Source organism: Gallus gallus, chromosome 2 (assembly GCF_016699485.2).
Source record: "Gallus gallus isolate bGalGal1 chromosome 2, bGalGal1.mat.broiler.GRCg7b, whole genome shotgun sequence".
Taxonomy (NCBI): domain Eukaryota; kingdom Metazoa; phylum Chordata; class Aves; order Galliformes; family Phasianidae; genus Gallus; species Gallus gallus.
Window position 1 is genome coordinate 62326494 of NC_052533.1, and position 12373 is coordinate 62338866.

The following is a 12373-nucleotide window of genomic DNA, read 5'->3' on the forward strand; positions in this document are numbered from 1 at the left end:
CTTTCTGCATGCTGGGGGATGCTTGAGTTGACATGATGGACATTCCCCCTTTGAACTGAGCCCAAGCTTGTGCCAGAAAGGCCCATGATAGATTCCCCGTGCCATCCTGCAAAACAGGCTGAAATATAGCACCTTTTAACCAAAGCTTAGGGTAAACAATACAGCCTGTACTCCAGCTCATAAACAGTCTGCATTATTACAAAAGGCATTTCAAACGTGGTGTGCTATGGCTTGACCTTAAAAGCTATAGACAATCTAGTGGAGCACAGACGGTTTCATAAAGTACAATCGCTTCCTGCAATTCTTGGGGCAGTGCAGCCGGAGCCGTGCAAATCCTGTTTTCCCTGCATTGTTTCCTGCATGTGAATATCATCAGTCTAGCGGTGCTTGTAACCATGGCACTTGTTAAACAGGAGCAGGGAGGCTTCTGATAAAGCCATCTGGGACTCCAAAGGTTTGCATGGGGCTGGCAGCACCGATGGGCAGAGCGAGGTGGTGGTGCCAGCCACCTAAGCGACATACACAGCAAGAAGTGCTTTGACAACAGCTGCTTGGGGAAGGAGTGGTCGGATCCATAGGTAGGGCAGAAAAGGTGGTAGCAGGAGCACAGTGAGCTCCTTGCCCCTCCTCAGTCATGTGGGGAAACTTTAATCCTCAGCAGAGATCTGCACATTTGGAAATACCTTGCAGATAGGAAAAGAAGCATTGCATAGAGATGCTGCTTCAGACTGACTGACTACATAACTGAAGGTGAATCCTCTACTGTAAAAACAGTTTCTGCCTTGGATGAGATTATCACCTCCCTTATATATACATACACATACATATATTCGTATATTTTTTAAGGATGTTAGCCTGGGTGCATCAGGTTTTTAGACAATGCAAAGACAGCACTTGCCCAGAGTATTCAGAACTGCCAAATCTTGTCAGTATTAAGTTTTTAGAGAAGTCTTCTTTAAGTAAATGCATGTAATTACGCATTTAGAGATCAACACATACAGTGGGATGACCATCAGGCACTTAGCCACCATCAGGTTTTGTGTGGTCTTCAGTGGACTGTGAACTGAAGCAGCAGTACTCTGTTTAATGTGGGAAGGTAGCTGGGTCAATGAGACTTCGGAGGTGATATCATTCTGTGAAAGGTTTAATTTACTGGCTTCTGCATCTCATAATGAAACCAATAGCACTGAGTCTGACCTCAGCGTACAAGGCAGCATCTGCAGCATGAACTGGGCTGAAGTTCTGCCAATCTCAGAGCAATAAAGACCTGGTGACGGGGAAATGTTACTTAAGTAATTAACCAAATAGGGCAGGACATATTTCATCATGTTCTTAGAACACCATACCAAAACATTTTGATTTTAAGAAAGAAGGGTGTTTGCCTGGGGAGAGAGAGAACATAGTTTTTGTGCTGCATGAATTGAAGCATACCTTTCAAACATACATAAGGTAAGTGGGATAATGTTGGTCACACAACAGTCAAGCTCATGAAAAGAGTAACATCTACAAAACAAACAAATAAAGGAACAAAACCAGCTATTTCTAGGCAGAAAACTTCAGCAGCATCACAGAAGTAGCAAGTCATGTCTTGCAAGAAGAAATTGTAGAAAAGTGCAGAAAAGTCACTGTGTGAGACTCTGTTTGGACAATCACAAAGCAGTGTGAGTTACAGAGGTAAAATAAAAAACCAACAGGATAGGACTGGGAGCTCGTGAAAGATTGCCATGACAAAGGAATCCCTATAGAAGTGGAAGTGCAGGTTTATGTTGATGAATGAGCATAATGAAATAGTGCAAGTATTTAAGTGCAAATATGAGTAGCAGCTACCAAGGGATGTGAAAGGCTTCCCAGATGTCCAGAGGCAACAGGTCAACACAGGAAAACCTGCTACTTACTGAATCAAGAGAACGGATAATAGCCAAAACAAGACTGTTGAAGTCTGTGGAAAAAAAAGAAAAAAGTGAACTGTGAGATTGATTTAGCAGGTGATAGGTGTAAAGGCAAAGATAGAAAAAAGAATTGCTCGGATCATTTTTAGATAAGATAAATGCTTTCAAGTTCATGAGGCCTGATGAAACTCACACTACCGTAATTAAGGAGCTAATCAAAGCAGTCTGAGCTATTAGCCATTATCTCTAAGAATTCAAGGATTAAAGAGGGCATCCCAAGGGGCTGGAAAATGGAAGAGAAAGGACCTATCTTTACAGAGAGGAAAAAGGAGGAGCCAGGGAATTCAAAACTAATCTGCTTGACTTTGATAAATGGAAAGATAATAGAACAAATAATTAAATAGCTAAGTTATAATCCTCAAGAGAACAATATGTTGACAAATATCAGCAAGTGTGGGTTTTTATTTAATTATTTTGAAATGCAAAGTTTGTCAGACCATTTCTTCTGTGGTGTAAGCAGTCTAGTAATTAAGAAGGCAGGATGCCATCTTCCTACACTATGTTCTGAGAAGCAAAACAGGAAAATATGGCACTTGAATGTGCCACTGAGTGAAAAAGCCTGAAGTTTGAGTTCAGTTATTGATCATTTACTGTCTGACATTTAAGGAAGTGCTTCACGCATTTATTCTGATCTCTGCTCTACTTACCTTATTCGTTAGAGAGGGGGAATGGAAGCGAGCAGAGCACTTATAGAGCTAGATGTAGAGTTAGTGGATGATCTAAAGAGGAGGGGAAGGAGAGTTCAAACTGGCAGCATGAAATCCTGTGAAGATGAGGCATTATTGAATGCATTAATAAATCAGACTGAATAAGCAGGGGAGATGCACCGTGCCAAGAAGAAATCTTGGGGTTATAAAGCATCAGGAGCTCAATGTGAGCAAAGAAAAAGCAGAGCCTTTTTTCATCACGTATTGGTAGGAGAGTAGATGTGAGACAAGACAGTCAGCTTGCTCTGTGCAACACTGGTGAAGCATCTGCTTGGTGCCCTCTCCAACGAGATCAATGCACAAGTGAGAGTTTAGAAGAGAGCAATGGGGATGACATCATGTGAGAAAGGGGCTGTATAGGAGAAGGTCGGGGAAAATAGTAGAGAAACAGGAGCAAAGGGAAAACAAGAGAGAAGAGATGCTGTTAGTCTTCTGGCATACAAAAAAAAAAGTGTTAACAACAACAACAAAAGCTTTTTTGTTCTCTATATTGGCAGAAAAAAATTGGTTCCTTTTGCACAGTGATTTAACCTAGTGGCTTGGAAAAATCTCTCTCATTTGAAGGATAGCTCAGGGCTGGAACAAGCCTCCAGAGGAGGCTGTGCAAACCCTGCCATTGGAGGAAGGTTAGAGAAACATCAGCTAGGGTTGCTCTAGGTCATCTCTTGAGATCCCTTCCAAACCTTCTTTTGTATGATTCTGTGGAGTAATTAAAGCCCTGTTTAACATTATGTACATAAGTGACTTGCAAAATAGGCGGTGTTCTGAGCTGAGCACATGCTTAATTGCTTTGCTGGTCTGAGGCCCAATGTATTTCTGGTAGGTGTTAATTTGTTCCAAAGATTCTTGCTAGCAATTATTCCCATATGAACATTGACACCTGCATAAAAATAAAAGCAGCATTCTTTTCTTTCCAAGCTGCTGCATTCTTTTTAAAGCATCCTGCCTTCCTCTGATAATACTAAGGAAATAAAAGATTCTCTGTTTGAAAGAGGGCTTATGGAAGGAAATTATTTCCTCATGCATTGTAGATACAAGAGAAACATGATCTCAGTCACACAGGGAGAAAAAAATTCCTATCAGTAATGTATTAGGGAAGCAAAGCATGTATGTGCATATCTTTCTAGTTCATTCAAAACAACATATAGTACACACTCATATCACACTGATATATTCCCCTAAGCCTTGAATGGATGGATAACTTCTTGTCTTACATCAGCAGGACCATTATATTTAGTTCCTAGTATATCTCTGCGTTTAACCACTTCATGCTTTGGCCCTGTAGCAGCCAGTGTGTGGTGTCCTCCATCACCACAGGCAGCAGCAGAGTCTACAATGGAGGACAAAGACACCTCTGAGGAGCTGAGATACTGAGATTTACTGGGCTTTCCCAAAGGCAGATATCCTCCTTCCCCACACATGGAGCTGAATCCCATCAGCATATGGCTGAAGCTTGTACAGGGATGTTGATGCTGAGTACAGCTTGAGTACCAGCAAATCCTCATCTCTGTTGCAGTTGTTGTTTTTGTGTGTGTGTGTGTGTGTGTGTATGTGTATGTGTAACGCACTGTTGTTCAGCAGTATCACCCCATGATTCAGGTTTTCCCACTCTGTGCTATGCGTGCAAACACACAACAAATGAAGGAGCCCTGCCTAAAGCCTTCCAAACCAAGTGCTAGGTGAAATGCCACAGGTGGCTACCACAGGCAGGGAGGAACAAAAGGGAACCATGAGTCAGGTTGTGCTGTTATCTGAGAAATGCTGCTGCTTACAGAGGTGAATTTTAACCCTTATGAGGCTGCCTGTGGAATAGGAGGAGGGACAGCCATCTTTGCCTTAAGATTTGGTGGGTGGAAGAGTGAATGTATGTTCTGAGGGGGGCTCCTGAGCCCAGAAAGCCAAGCAATGGGGTGCTCATGGTGCCAGCAAGAGGCCTTGCTCCACATCTTCACTGCAGAGCTGGCTGTGAAAGGACTTGGACCTGGAGGTAAAACAGAGCATGAGGTTGAGGTGGGTCTGGATCAGTTTTAACCCCCAAGGAGAAATAATAAAGAAAAGCAACAAACACTGCAAATAGTGGTTTGGGTCCCAGGAGGTGTCCAGGTCAGCCACACTTATTGCTGCTAAGCTTCACCAGACCTCCATTAATCAGCAGTTTCTGCCTTTATACGTTTTGGTTGGGTAAGGCAAGCCCCTCACATCCCCTGTTGATGGTGAATGTCACCATTCCATCCTCTGGGCCGGTCCTGTTTTGGGGCCTCTCTCTTTCACAGGAAAACTGGTGAAAACAGAGGGAAATACTCATGGTCAGGCACCAGAATGGGCTGGGTGGAGGAGGTGGTGGAGTTATCAACCCTGGAGATGTTCAAGGAATGCTTAGATGTTGTGAGAACTGTTGGTGACAGGTGGACGGTTGGACTGGATGATCTTGTAGATCTTTTCCAAGGTAAAGAGTCTTCCTGTTCCAACTGCAAATTGTCTTCTGAGCAGGATTTGATTGTCATGATTGGGTATTTGTTACTTTCTTTCCTTGGTACAACCAAAAATTACCAGTTTTCTTGGGAACATTTTCAACAGAAGTACTGAAACCTTGGTTTTGAGTTTGCTTTCTATAAAAATTAGAACAGAATTTAAGAGATACTTGGATTTTCTTGTCTTCCTGTGGATATGTTTCAACGTGTTCTAAAGATTTTTCCAAGCAGTCACCCTTTCACTCTGAATTTTCAGATATGCTGTTCTGAATGTGGAATTTCTTTCTGAAGCTGCAGTGCTTTAATTCTGATAAATTGGAAGTCCCATCATTTATTATTAAAACTGCAGAATTTATGAATTACTATTTTCTTAAAATACACAGTCTTACCAACCTTTATTTCAAAGACACTTATATTTTCCATCTTTCCTACCGACACGTGAATGGATATTTTTCCCAGCATTTACCCTCTGAACAGAAGGTTTCAGACACAATTCCAACAGGCAGCTTCAGTATGTAAGGTCTAATCCTTGTTTCACTGATGAAAATCTCAATAACACAATTAAATCTCAGGCATGTGATGTTTTTTTTTTTTTTTCTTGTCTTTATTGGTCATATTTGCTCTTAATTCTAGAGTAAATACAGTGCCAGAACACCCAGACTGCAGCACAAGAGCTCACTGAGTGTTGTCTTATAGAGCACTTCCAAAGTTCTCTAGGAAAAACCCAATAAAACCTTGGTAAAACCTTAAAATTATCGCCCTGTTTAAGTCTCCCTCCCCATGCTGCAGGAGGACAGAAAATCCCCAAGACACCAAGTGCAATCTCTTGTTTGCTTTCAAAACAAGAAGGCTTTGTATGGGTACTGAAAATAGTTGCTGGCAACAACTTTCTCTCAAAGGGAGTGCCCTTTGGTGCTTGCCCACGGAGCATACTTGCTCTTTGTACCTTAGAGCTTATCCATTTTTCTAGACATCAGTTTTCCAGAAAAGCAAGGACACTGGCTTGCAGTTCATTTCTAATAAACTGCAGAATTAGCAGAAACTTAACATTCTAAGGCAAAACACAGCTTGTTGGGAAGCTGAATACCAAAACATTCTTATTATACATTGAAAAATTCTGATTATTTTTGTTTCTATTGGAAAAAGATAAGCAATTCCACTAGCTTTGGATCCGTTCCACGGTGGAGAACACATAAAAAGAATGCTATAATTGGAGATGGCAGGGAAGATAAAAGAAAAAAAATGGGAGGGGGTGTTTCCTTGGAAAGTGCAGTAAATTAAAACCAAAACTGTCCTTGAAGACCTATTGTTTTTGCTTGCTTTTCAATGAGGAATACAGAAAATATTTTTTGCTTGGGTGCAAAGAAGTATCTCCAGTCTAGGGAGGCACACCCCAGGATGGCGAGTAGCCTGGTGGTAAGAGTGCTCTTCCTCTTCCAGATTACAGCCCACTTCTCAAGTGACTATCTGCAAGCATGAGCTGTTGGCTATTGTGTATTCCCCTCCACCCCTGCCTTTTTTTTTTTTTTTTTTTTTTAAATTTTTACTTTTTGGCAAAAACATCTGGGAGAGTCTCAGTTTCATTCCACTTTGACATCAGTGTCAACACCTTGAAATATTTTGCAAAATGGAATTCTTGTTGCCTGCCCAGCCCTGTAATCAAAATATTGAGGTTTCCTCAGACACCCCTTTTACCAGCAGGTCTGTAAATCCTTAGACTAAATGATGAGCTAAAATATACCTACCTGCAGACAGAAGCTAGCACATCTTGCATTGAAAATCCTAGTCAGCTCCCCATGCATTCAGTATGGTAATTGTTCAAACAACCAACAACCCAGCAGCACAGAGCTTGTGAGCGAAATAGCTGGTAACTGTTAGAAGTGAGCAGCAGTGAGGACACAGAATAAGGAATACAGGCGACAAAAGATATCAGAATGCTGCAGAATAAAAAACTCCACCTGCAGGGTTAATGGATACTCTCCAGCAACAGCCACAATGAGAGCAACACGTTTGTTGGCAGACACCAACCTTAGAATCATAGAACGGCTTGGGTTGGAAGGGACCTCAAAGCCCACCCAGTTCCAACCCCCTGCCATGGGCAGGGCTGCCACCCACCAGATCAGGCTGCCCAGGGTCCCATCCAACCCAGCCTTGAAAGCTTCCAGGGGTGGGTCAGAAGGCCTCCTGCCTTGCATTCAGGAAATTCTGGGGAAAGGCATGGTTGTGTACATCCACAGCTCCTTGCCAAAAGCTGTATCTAATCAACATTTTGGGTTTCTTAAGCTCTGAAAGGGAGTCCTCTGCCACTCTGTCTTTCCTTCCTGGTATTCGGATGCAGGCCTCATCTAGCAAGGCTGATGGGCACCCATGGATGCATGCGCTCTCTTCACAAAGATTCCTCTTATTGTTCTTTCCCCTTATTTTGTTATTCTTGCCACACAAATGAAAAATCCTTCAGAGAGAGCCTACCGGAAAACACAAGACACATTCAAATGCTCTCTCTTCATTGTTCCCAGAAGATTAATGACACGTAGGCCAATGGGCCCGTTGCTTTATTCCCGTAACCTACATGCCAACGGGGAACAAATGAAAACATCTAACTGGAATTTCCACTCAGCTTGTCTCAACAGCACACGAAAAGCCAGGATAAATCAAATTACAACTGTAGAGTACAACAAAGATGTTCCCTTCTTCTTTTGAAACAAACAAACAAGCGAGCAAATGCACAAACAAATAAGAGAATAGCCTAGCTTAATTGGTGAAGTCAAGCAGAGATGGCTGTGTAACAAGAAAGAAAGCTGTGCTTTCATTTGGCTCGAGGCTACCTTCTCATGCCTACGCTAATCCAGCCATCAGTGACGATCCTGTGGATTTTGAATATTTTATGAGAAAGGAAGCCTGCTGTCGGCTGTTTGCAGATGGTTCCTGATGCTGCTTACATCTCTCTTGACTGATCTAGGCCACCTCTCCTCAGACCCAAGGTCTTGACCCATGCCCTTTGCAGACACCACAAGCAGAAATAAAGGGCCGTTGTACCCTATGGAACGCCCATCCCCATTGAGAATGAGTGTTGATGTGTTTGTCCTGAATTCCAGCACAGCTATCCCAGCGGCTGGCAGATTAATTGCTGCACTGACGCCCATCACTCAGAGCCACGAGCGTCCCCTGAGGCAAGGTGTCTTCTTCATTCTGGGCTGCCAGGGCTGGAGAAAGGCAGTCACTCACTTTGAAGCGTGTTAGTGGTTGCATGCCTGAAAAAGCAAGCGTTATATAAATATGCAGGTCTGGGGGCAATGTTTTGTTGCCTGACTCTCTAAGAACTCTCATTGCAGTTACTGAGTTACTGGTTTGGGGAGCTTGGAAAAATAAGACAGGATTGAGTCCAGAGTGCTGGCAAAGACATCAGGTAAAGCCAGCATACTAAGACAAAGCACTGAACCCCAAAGAGCCTGAGAAATGAAGGAAGGCAAAGTGCAGTTCGTAGAGTTATAGAATGGTTTGGGTTGGAAGGGACCTTTGAGATCCTCTAGTTCCAACTCTGTTGCTATAGACAGGGACACCTCCCTCTGGACCAGATTGCTCAAAGCCCCATCCAGCCTGGCCTTGAATGCCTCCAGGGAGGGAGCATCCTCAACCTCTCTGGGCAGCATGTTCCAGTGTCTCACCACCCTCACAGTAAAGAATTTATTCCTAATATCTAGTCTAAACCTACCCTGATCCAATTTAATGCCATTTCCTCTTGTCCTGTTGCTACATGCCCTTGTAAAAATTCTTCCCCAGCTTTCCTACCCTTCAAGTACTAAAAGGCTGCTATAAGGTCTCCTCAGAGCCTTCTTTTCTCCAGGCTGAAGAGCCCCAACTCTTTCAACCTGTCCCATAGGGGAGGTTCTCCAGCTCTCTGACCATCTTTGTGGCCCTCCTCTGGACTCACTCCAACAGCTCCATGTCCTTCTTGTGTTTGGGGCCTCAGTTTCTGAAAGAAAGTCATGACTTGGCAGCTTCCATGCCATGGATCCCTGGTAGTGTGATCTTGCCAAACCCAGGGCAGAAAGCATCCTTTGGGGATGCGACCCTGCCAAGCCCCTGCTCCCACCACCTCCATAACGGAGGTAAAACCAGGAATGCAAAGCTAAATCCTAGCAGAGCTGGCAGAAGTGTATCACTTTCCTTCTAAGAATGTGAAATTCTGAATGCCATATCCTCATGCTTTCTGGCTAGCCCATCTTGTCGCTTTTTCCCCAGGAAGATGGCTTTGGGTGTTCAATCCAGGCTGTAGCTGGCAAAAACACAGAGCCAAGCTCTGCTTCTGCCAAAGTGACTCAGGAAGTCCCTGGTACAAAAAGCAGTCACTGGCACCTAAGCTGTGTCCCAGAAATCCCTCTCACGTAACTTTCCCAAATTTTGCACCTCAACACATCACACTGAAAGTGCTGTTTTCTATTTATTTCTATGTTAAGTAACACTAGATGTGATGAGTGAAACACACTGATCTTCAACATAGATAATAGTTCTCCTTGTCCAGAACTAACCAACCAGCCAGAGGCTTATCATGCAAGAGGATGTGCTGATCTCATGATGCTGTGAGCTGTCACTACTTATCCTGTATTTACAGCCTTAAAACAGCCAAGTAGCAGATCATCAACTGTCTCTAGTCCAGTCTGTTTCTTTCAATGACTTTTTCCTTTAAATGTAATTTTTCAAGCTATCTACAGCAAGCCTCTGTATCACATAATTTTATTGTTTTAAATACAGATACACTAACAAGAAGCCTAAAAATCATACCTGACACAGCTTGTTGTGGATTACACGAAGAACTGGTAGTACAGAAGATCTACACTAGCAAATGGCTTTACTCACACTGCATTTGCTGTGGCAAAAAGCACAGAACCAGAGCTAAAGGCAATCGCAGCTTGTTCACTTCCACTGCATTTGCTTCTGGAGAAATCAGAGCAAAAAAGAAAAGCAACGTTTGTTTGTTTGTAGAAGCTGAGAGACATTTGTCAAATGTCATCTACTTTCAAACACAGTGCCTACTAGCAACTGTTATCTTCCAGATAATGACAGCTAAATAGCTGTTCTGAGTTTTGAGAGGATGCAACACCAGTAATGGATGCTGCAGTCAGCAGCAGATAATGTCCAAAAATATCAAACCTGCCACTGGCATCTGCTATTTAGCAGGGCTGGGGGGGGGCAACAGAAAGGCAATCCACTCTTGCAATACTGATTAGCATCACTGCCTGACCACTGCACTCGTGGGTCCTTTCTGGCTACCTACATTTCCCTCCTTTGTTACTGCTGACAATAAGATCCCACCAACCAAAAGAGTTGGTGTTTTTGTTGCAATAGCTGTGATGAGTGGTCATAACCTCTGCAAGTGAACATGGCATGGTCGTAGCCATTGGAGAAGGCTTTCCGTGCTGAAGGCTGTACCAGAAGTACAGCACTGCTCTTGTATTGGAGGTGCCAAAGGATGGGGTATTGCAAGGTATTGAGCCTTCTTCAAGGGCTTCCCAGCAATGATTTTTTTAAGATGTCTTTTAAGCAAGCAGCCAGTCTGGAATTAGAAATAGCCAGCAAGGAGGTGGTGTTACACAAGAAGCTTTAGCAGGAGCTGCTTGCTCCAAACCACAGCACAGGGAATACATGTTCTCCTCAACGTGGGTGGGATACGCACACATCAGCTCCACACAACATGAAAATGAGCTGCAGTGCTTAATTACTTTGATATGCCTGAAGACCAAGAGAGTTGGCTAGCAAAGCAGATGGTGGTAAACGTGTACCTAGCTATTTTAGGATGCTGTTGAGCTTCTGTTGCTGCTGCTTTCTCTATCTCTCTACCAGGTGCATCCTAAGAGGCAGTGCTTGCAGAGCTCCCCTCTTTGGCAGTTTTGAGAAGCCACAGCTTGTAACAGAGGGAACTGGCAGCCCATCCAAGGACAAGTCATCCTGAGGGGAAACCAAGGCCACTGCACCACCCATGCTGTAACGTCACCCACCCACTTCTGTGAGCATCCTGGACAGGTGAGCAAAAGCAGCATGTCAACATATGCACATACCATTGACCTCCAGAAACAGCACTATGAGATGCACTGGGATGGTATTTTTTTCTCCTCTCCACCCCCATCACAAAGGTCTCTTAACACTTCCCCGTGGTTATTGTTCTCAGGCCATGCAGCAGCAGTGCCCCAGAGGGGCCGGGCTGGAGCCTGGTGTGATCCACACCCACATTCCTCGCCAGTGGGAGACGGAAGTCTCCACGCCGCCTCTATTTGCACGACTTACTGTATATTTCCCTAGAAGGACAATGAGCAGCTACCAAAGTGTGGCTGCGCAAGAAGTCTCCCAGATGGCAAGCGCTGTGACTTACGCACTCCAAACGAGGGATTTGTGAAGCACAGAAATTCCCCGCGTGCTTCTCCTCTGAGCTTTTCTGCGGGATTTGTTTTCTTCCTCTAAGAGACAGAGTCACTGCATGAGTAACGGTGCCTGTCTCATGTATGGGTTTTTTTTGTCATTCATTTCTGCTTCCATTGATTTTCTTATCAAGGAAACTTGTAGACTTCTGGAAGTCGATTTGCTTTTATGGATAAAACACAGAAAATCCCTCTTTCATAAATACATAACCTCTTGAGTTGTTACATGAAAAAGCCACAAGCGCTGCCATTTGCAGATGAGAGCATCTCATCACCAGGAGATGCTTAAGTATGTTCTGATTTTACAATTCGCGAGCAATTCTTCTGGCTTGTGGTACCAATAGACAAGTGTGTGTTTTAAAAGCACAAGTTTATCTCACTACAGGCTTAACATATGTTCTTCATCAGAGATCAGCTGATGGAAAGGTAAGGGTAGTTTTTGGCTGCCTGATGCTAAGAGTATAGGAAGTAGACAAAGCTAGTATCTTTCACGAGACCAATAAACAAGCAAGCTTTGGTGCACACCAGAGCTGATATGCTCCTATCTTCTTACATTTTTTCTCAGCTCCATGTGAAGTTACTTACCTCCTGAGAAAAAGCAGAAGAGAATCTGACAGAAATTGAAGTCTAAGAGGTGAAAGAGAGAGGAAAGTAGCTGTGGGACCTTACTGACATAGCTCTGAAGGCAGCCTCCTCTTTGCTGGTACTCATACAGTTTACATTGTGTTGTCCATTTCAGTGAGCATGAGGTGATTAAATAATAATAAAGTTTATTAGTGCTTTTTGCTATTTCTGCTATGAGCACAGCTACCCAAGGAGGAAGATTTATCTCA

At 43.5% G+C, this 12373-nt stretch overlaps 1 long non-coding RNA gene across 1 annotated transcript in view; it reads left to right on the forward strand.

Moving 5' to 3' along the window:
• Positions 1 to 12373, forward strand: part of LOC112531759 — a 113412-nt gene that overhangs the window by 75626 nt on the left and 25413 nt on the right. Inside the window, exon 2 of the long non-coding RNA XR_003073739.3 lies at positions 10969 to 11148. This is a non-coding gene — a long non-coding RNA (uncharacterized LOC112531759). The remainder of the gene's footprint in view (positions 1 to 10968; positions 11149 to 12373) is intronic.